General features: G+C 39.4%; 1 non-coding gene across 1 annotated transcript; it reads left to right on the forward strand.

The window, feature by feature from the left end:
• The first annotated feature begins 666 nt into the window (after positions 1-666).
• Positions 667-773, forward strand: LOC111819021 (U6 spliceosomal RNA). Its single transcript, XR_002822826.1, has one exon. It is a non-coding gene; the product is annotated as a U6 spliceosomal RNA (small nuclear RNA).
• Positions 774-8,876: the final 8,103 nt, after the last annotated feature.

Consider the following 8,876-nt stretch of genomic DNA (forward strand, 5'->3'; position numbering starts at 1 on the left):
ATGGTTCTCAAGGATGAGGCTGCTCTGCCTAGAGCCCAGAGCCTCTTTGTTCTCTGACGGGTCACCTGTTCCCGAACCAATCTGTACCCAGAGGAGATGCTCTAACTGGCTAGCCTGAGAGAGCACAGCTGGAAGCCAGCATTGAGGTTGGGAGAGGGTCTCCCAGAGGAATGTGAGAAAAAGGGTAATTGGTTGCTATGTGCAAACACCAGATATCCACAACCCCCACCCCCCCGTCTTTTTAGTTCCTGAGGTCAAAATGGTCCACTAGAGACCAGGCAGGTCATACCTGATACATTTTATAACTGATTATGTTTACCTTTACATTGTTAGGAAGCTCAGAGCTAATATTTTTCTTCTAATTTTGTTTTGAATATACTCTCACTGTAACACATTTGTACAATTCACATAGAGCTCAAATTCCACTCTACCAACAAGCATTTCCTTTTTTTTCTCCTCACAGTGGTAACCCTTATTACCAGTTTAGTGTACACCTTTGAAGGCCTTTTTCTATTTGGAAACAAATATATAGCCTACTTCATACAATGCTCCGGAATGAAATTATGAAACAATCCTGGAAACTTGGAGATTCCAGGTGGCATGCTATTTCCTATATGCTTTTCACTGTAGTGACTGGAAGTTAAATGCTTTAAGAGAGAGAGTGAAGTGCTCGCTTCAGCAGCACATATACTAAAATTGGAACGATACAGAGAAGATTAGCATGACCCCTGCACAAGGATGAAATGCAAATTCGTGAAGCTTTTTATATTTGTCATACCTATCAATAATTACGCTGAATGTAAATAGACTAAAGGCACCAATAAAGAGACAGAGAGTGGCAGATTGGATAAAAAAACACGATCTGTTTATATGCTGCCTACAAAAGACACTTCTTAGACTTAAAGACACAAACTAAAACTCAAAGGATGGAAAAAATATGTCAAGCAAACAACACTCAAAAAGGAGCAGGAGTGGCAACATTAATCTCTGACAAAATAGACCTTAAATTAAATGCAACCACAAAGGATAAGGAAGGACACTATATAATGATTAAAGGATCAGTACACCAGGAGGACATAACTATAATAAACATTTACACACCTAACAACAGGGCTCCAAAATACATAAAACAAACTTTAACAGCATTGGAAAGAGAGATAGACAGCTCCACAATATTAGTAGGCGACTTCAACACCATCAACAGTGAAGGACAGAACATCCAGAAAGCAGCTTAATAAAGACACGGAAGATCTAAATGCTACAATCAACCAACTTGATCTCATGGACATATAGTGAACACTCCACTCAACAGTAGCCAAGTATACTTTCTTTTCCAATGCATATGGAACATTCTCCAGAACAGACCACATATTAGGCCATAAAACAAGCCTTAACAAAATCCAAAGCATTGAAATATTACAAATCATCTTTTCTGACCATAAAGCCATAAAAGTACAAATCAACAACAGAAAAAGCAACGAAAAAAAAATCAAACACATAGAAACTGAACAGCACCATGCTCAAAAACTACTGGGTTATAGAAGAAATTAAGACTCAAATAAAGAAATTCATAGAGTCAAACGAGAATGAAAACACATCCTACCAGAACCTTTGGGACACAGCAAAAGCAGTGCTCAGAGGTCAGTTTACAGCAATAAATGCGCACATCCAAAAAAAAAAGAAAGGGCCAAAATCAAAACATTAACCTTACAACTTGAACAAGTAGAAAGAGAGCAGTGAAAGAAGCTCTTGGGTGCCAGAGGAAAGGAAATAATAAGAATTAGAGCAGAATTAAATGAAATACAGAACAGAAAAACAACTGAAAGAGTTAACAAGACCAAAAGCTGGTTCTTTGAAAAGATCAACAAAATTGATAAACCTTTGGCCAAGCTGACAAAGGAAAAAACAGGAGAGGAAACAAATAACCCATGCAAGAAATGAGATGGGTGACATCACAACAGGCCCAACTAAAATTAAAAGACATATAATAGAATACTATGAAAAAGTGTACTCTAACAGATTTGAAAACCTAGAGGAAATGGACAAATTTCTAGAAACACACTACCTACCTAAAGTAACACAAACAGAGGTAGAACAAATAAATAAACCCATAACAAAAGAAGAGATTGAAAAGGTAATTTAAAAACTCCCAGTAAAAAAAAAAAACTCTGGCCTGATGGTTTCACTGGAGAATTCTACCAAACTTTTAGAGAACAGTTAACACCACTTCTACTAAAGGTATTTCAGAGCATAGAAAAGGATGGAAGACTCCCAAACTCATTCTATGAGGCCAGCATGACCCTGATACCAAAAGCAGGTAAAGACACTACAAAAAAAGAAAATTACAGAGCAATATCCCTTATGAACATTGGCGCAAAAATCCTCAACAAAATTCTAGCCAGTAGAATTCAACAAGATATCAAAAAAAAAAAAATAATTCACCACAATCAAGTGGGATTCATACCAGGTATGCAGGGATGGTTTAATATTAGAAAAACAATCCATGTAATCCATCACATGAAAAAACAAAAGACAAGAACCACGTGATCTTATCAATCGATGCAGAAAAGGCATTTGACAAAGTCCAACACCCATTCATGATAAAAACTCTCAGCAAAATAGGAATAGAAGGGAAATTCCTCAATATAATTAAGGGCATTTATACAAAGCCAAAAGCCAACATAATCCTAAATGGAGAGAGTTTGAAAGCATTCCCCTTGAGAACAGGAACCAGACAAGGATGCCATTTATCACCACTCTTATTCGACATTGTGTTTGAGGTCCTAGCCAGAGCAATTAGGCTAGAAAAAGAAATAAAGGGCATCCAAATTGGTAAGGAAGAAGTAAAAATATCTCTATTTGCAGATGATATGATCTTATACAAAGAAAACCTCAAAGAATCCACAAGAAAACTACTGGAACTAATAGAAGATTTCAGCAAAGTTTCAGGATGTAAGATAAACATCCAAAAATCAGTTGGATTCCTCTACACCAACAAAGAGAACTTCGAAGAGGAAATCAACAAATCAATACTATTTACAATAGGCCCCAAGAAGATAAAATACTTAGGAATAAATCTAACCAGAGATGTAAAAGACCTACACAATGAAAACTACAAGACACTACTGCAAGAAGCCAAAAGAGACCTGCATCAGTGGATAAGTGCTCATGGATAGGAAGACTCAGCATTGTGAAAATGTCAATTCTACCCAAAGCAATCAACAGATACAATGCAATCCTGATCCAAATTCCAACGGCATTTTTTAACGAGATGGAGAAACAAATCATCAACTTCACATGGAAAGTGAAGAGGCCACGGATAAATAAACCATTACTCAAGAAGAAGAACAAAGTGGGAGGCCTCACACTACTTGATTTTAGGACCTATTATATTGCCATGGTAGTCAAAACAGCATGGTACTGTTACAACGACAGATACATAGACCAATGGAACAGAATTCAGAATCCAGACATAAATTCATCCACCTATGAGCAGTTGATATTTGACAAAGGCACAAAGTCCATTAATTGGGGAAAAGACAGTGTCTTTAACAAATGGTGCTGGCATAACTGGATATCCATCTGCAAAAAACTGAAACAAGATCCATACCTCACACCATGCACAAAAATGAACTCAAAATGGATCAAAGAACTAAATATAAAATTGAAAACGATAAAAATCATGGAAGAAAAAATAGAGACAACACTATGAGCCCTAATACACGGCATAAACAGAATATAAACCATAAGTAACAACGCACAAACACCAGAAGAGAAACTCGGTAACTGGGAGCTCCTAAAAATCAAACGCTTATGCTCATCCAAAGACTTTACCAAAAGAGTAAAAGGACAACATACAGACTTGGAAAAAATTTTTGGCTACAACAAATCCGATCAGCGTCTAATTTCTAAAATCTACAAGATACTACAAAACCTCAACAACAACAAAAAAAACAATTAAAAAATGGGTAAAGGATATGAACAGGCACTTTGCCAAAGAAGACATTCAGGAGGTTAACAGACACTTGAGGAAATGCTCATGATCATTATCCATTAGAGAAATGCAAATCAAAACTACAATGAGGTACCATCTCAGTCCAACGAGGCTAGCATTAATCCCCAAAACACCAAATAATAAATGTTGGAGAGGTTGTGGAGAGACTGGAACACTTATACACTGCTGGTGGGAATGTAAAGTGGTACAACCACTTTGAAAATCAATTTGGTGCTTCTTTAAAAATCTAGAAATAGAAGTACCGTGTGATCCAGCAAACCCACTCCTTGGAATGTATCCTAGAGAATTAAGAGCTGTCATACAAATAGATATATGCACACCCATGTTCATTGCACTGTTCACAACAGCAAAAAGATGGAAACAACCTAGGTGCCCATCAACAGACAAATGGATAAACAAATTATGGTATATTCACACAATGGAATACTACACAATGATAAAGAACAATGATGAATCCATGAAACATCTTATAACATGGAGCAATCTGGAAGGCATTATCTTGAGTGAATTTAGTCAGTCACAAAAGGACAAATATTGTATAAGACCACTATTATAAGAACTCAAGAAAAGGTTTAAACACAGAAGAAAACATTCTTTGATGGTTATGAGGGTGGGGAGGGAGGGAGAGGGTTATTCACTAACTAGATAGTAGACAGGAATTATCTTAGGTGAAGGGAAGGACAGCACACATTTCAGGGGAAGTCAGCACAATTGGACTAAACCAAAGCTAAGAAGTTTCCTGAATACAATCAAACACTTTGAGGGACAGAGTAGCAGGGGTAGGGGTCTGGGGACCATGCTTTCAGGAGACTTCTAGGTCAATTGGCACAACAAAGTTTTTTAAGAAAAGGTTCTGCATCCCACTTTGCTGAGTGGCATCTGGGGTCTTAAAAGGTAGCAAGTGGCCATCTAAGATGCATCAGTTAGTCCCAACCCAACTGGAGTAAAGGAGAATGAAGAACACCATGGACACAAGGAAAAGAATTAGCTCAAGAGACAGAAAGGACCACATAAACCAGAGACTCCATCGGCCTGAGACAAGAAGAACTAGATGGTGCCCACCTACCACAATGACCCCCCCTGACAGGGAACACAACAGAGAGTTCCTGACCAAGCAGGAGAAAAACAGGGTGCAGAACTCAAATTCTAGTAAAAAGACCAGACTTAATGGTTTGAATGAGACTGGAGTGACCCTGGAGACGTGGCCACCGGGCTCTCTATTAGCCCAAAACTAAAGCCATTCCCGAGGCTTACTCTTCATACAAAGATTAGACTGGACTATGAGACATAAAATGAGACTAGTGAAGAGTGTATGTCTTACTAAATGGGCAGCTTCTGTCCGGAGCTGAAATGGGAAGGCAGAGAGGGTTAGGAGCTGGTTGAATGGACATGGGGAATCAGGAGTGGAAAGGAGGAGTGTTCTGTCACAGTACGGGGAGAGCAATTAGGGTCACATAACAATGTACATATAAGTTTTTGTATGGGGAAAAAATTTAAAAAAAAAAAAAAAAGAGCGTGCTTCTTAGCTCAAGTAGATACATGAGACTAAATGGGCAGCTCCTGTCCAGGGGTGAGATGAGAAGGCAGAGAGGGTCAGGAGCTGGGTGAATGGACACGGGAAATCCAGGGTGGAAAGGAGGAGTGTGCTGTCACAGTACAGGGAGAGTAAGTAGGGTCACAAAACAATGTATGTATAAATTTTTGTATGAGAAAGTAACTTGTATTGTAAACTTTCACTTAAAGCACAATTGAAAAAAAAGAGCTAAAGAAAAAAAAAAAAAAAAAGAGAATGAGTGAAGGAAGGAGAAGGGAAAGCAGAGGGCAAGAGCAAGCAAATGAGAGCCAGCTGGGTCCTGGGCTTATTTTCAGCAGCAGTAGCGAAAGCTGACTTTGGGAAAATTGCCTTATTATGAAGCTCATCTTGAGGGGAGAGGGATGAGCAGAGTAAATTCTGGCAGCCATGAGAAGACAGAAAGGGCTGTGTCCTCTATGTATTTAGGAGAGAAGAGAGGAGGACGTGGAGCTGGCCCATATTAGGATGTGTCACTGAGGATTCACAGTGATTACAGCCACTTTATGCATTTTTGTTTGGAAAAAAAAAATCAAAAGAACTGCATCTGATCATTTCTTGGAGAGTGCCTAGTGTGTCTGAGTGAACAATCGGCCCTGGGCGGGTTCCCATTAGAACTTATGTGGTTTTGAACATTAAATCAAATGATGGTACATTTGAAACACTTCTACTTTTATCCTTTGATTATAGCAAAATGCATTTTTCTTAAATTAGTTCTGTACCCTAAAAAAACAATAAGAAGAAGGGAAGTGTCTGCTAGGATATAGAGAATTCTTTATCTTAGCTTTAATGCCTCTACTTTTGAAAACTCACGGGGAAATTCATGTTTCCTGCAAGTCTCTATTTCTCCAGCCCTGATCCTGAATATTTTTAGAGGAGAACAGAGGTCTGAGGACACTAAATTAAAAAAGATTTAATTGGGAGGAAGAAAGGGGAAGGTAAAAGAAGAAAAATCAAACACACAATGATTTGATCAAAGTGAGTGCCAAGATGAGTTTCAGATTGGGGCCTAGATGTGGGCATGTCCAGGATTTCTGATATGACTGAGGATAGGTGAATAGGTATTCTCCATCCCTTGATGGCCTTCTCTCTGAGATGAACCAGTTTGTTTTGTTCATCTTTGTTTCCCCAACACTCAACATGATCCCTAGCACATGGTAAGTGTTAGACAAATGTTTGAAGAAATGTATTTAAAATAGTATCACATCACTCCATTCCTGAACACTGCTTGCTTTCCTTCCTACTTATCACCCCTAATAACATAATTTTGCTTACTGGGCTCCTGTCTGTTTCCCCAACAGGAATGTAACCTCCTTGAGGGCAGGAGTTGGTTTTGTTCTTTGTTGACAAAATGAATTCATCAAGGAATATCTCATCATGCTCCAGGTACTCCTGAAATGGGGATGGAGGGCTGAACTTTCTTAAGGGGACAGAGTCTACATTTATCAAGCACCTAATACCTGCAGAGAGTAGGCTTTTTCATATCATTATGGTTATTGAATCCTCCTTCAGTGTCTCTATGGGTCAGAATCAACTCAACGGCAATGGGTTTGGTTTTTGTTTGGTGACTACTCAGCATGCTGTATTTCATTTGTCCCTCTAAATATGCTTTCTTCTTTTAAACTGAGACTTAAGGCATTGGAAGGGGCCTCAGGAAGCACATGTCTGCTTGAGATAAATATATATATATATTTTTTCTGTTTGTTTTTCTGCTTGATGACAATAACAAGAAAGACAGCAAGTATAACTGCTATTCTCGTCAGCGTCATTGTTTATTAAGTACTTCTTGAGGATCAAATGCTAGACAAATTACTTGGAATTATGGCCTCATCAGGTTGTAATGGGAGCCCATCCTGGAGGAAGGAGTCAGACAATTATCAGGCATGTGGTACTGCCATCATGGAGGAGCGCAGGGCTCTCACAGGCGCTATGGGGAAGGTCAGTGTCCTCCCTGTGAGAAGAAAGAGGAGATCAGAGGAAGCTATTTGTGTTAAAGACAGAGGAACTAGCCAGGCTTTCAGGGGAATGGTGGAGACGGGATGATACTGGGGAGGGAGGCAGGTGTTGGCTGAGGTTTTCAACAGCTGAAGACAGTGGACTCCTACTTGTGAAACGTGGGGACTAGGGAAGAGGCAAGGTCAGACTTATGATTTAAAATATCTGCTTGATGGCTGCATGGAAACCATGAAGGATTCTCCTGAGCTTGACTACCTGTGTGCTTTTCTGCCAAGCAACAGCCCAGAGCAAACCTGGAGCTCCAAGGAAGGTGCTCAGTGCTGTTCCCTGTGCACCAAAGACAAACCCATTGCCATCGAGTCGATTATGACTCATAGCATCCCCAAATGGCCCCAGGAGGCCTGTTCCTGAAAAGCCATCAGCAGGGAGTCCAGGCCTCTGTCCGTGTAGCTTCTCATGGAGTTGCACTACACTGTGTCCTCTGGGAACCCAGGCCTCTCCCACCTCTCCTTTGTTTGAACAAAGGAAAGGCCACAGTGGAAATTTGCTCTCCCTTGCCCGGAAAGATAATGTGCACTATTCATCATATTTATTTCGGTAGGATGAGCCATCCACAAGGATCAGACACTCTTTCTCCATTAGCCTGAACACTTGTCCCCATCAACAATTGGCCCTGGCATCTACTAATGTTTATCTAAACTCAACTTTATAATTAAAGAAAAATGTTAAATGTGCAACTCAGCTTTATTCCATATGCTGGAAAGATCTGGAACAATGTAACCCCTTTCCAAAAGCTTAGAGAGAAAAAAAGAAGTTTACAAATAACAAATTTGGAAATAAGAGAGCATCTTAGTTTGGGACACATGCAACTTTTTTTTTTTTTAAGAAGGATCCTCTAAAAATCAACAAAAAGACATCAATTGTAGTAACAATTTCAGAATAACCACTAGAAACCAAACGAAGGGAAGCATCTGGAGACGATGGGTATGAGGATGCAATCATCTGTATAAGAAGCATCGTTCCATAAAAGTGACCAATGAGCAAGTATAAAAATGCAACCACGCAGCTCTCCCTGTATCTTCATTTGTTTTAAACTGAAGAATGTTAACATAGTGTTTTACAGAAGTGAGGGCATTGGTTCAGTGGTAGAAATCTCACTTAGTGTGGTAAAGACCAGATTCTATTTCTGGTCAATGCACCTCTAATGCAGCCACCACTCCTCTGTCAGTTGCTATAATGCTGAACAGGTTTCAGCAGTGCTTTCAGACTAAGATGGACTAGAAAGAAAGGCCTGGTGACCTACTTCTGAACATCCTGTGGATCACAATGGTCCTA

This window comes from Trichechus manatus, unplaced genomic scaffold (genome assembly GCF_000243295.1).
Source record: "Trichechus manatus latirostris isolate Lorelei unplaced genomic scaffold, TriManLat1.0 scaffold00247, whole genome shotgun sequence".
Classification (NCBI taxonomy): Eukaryota; Metazoa; Chordata; class Mammalia; order Sirenia; family Trichechidae; genus Trichechus; species Trichechus manatus.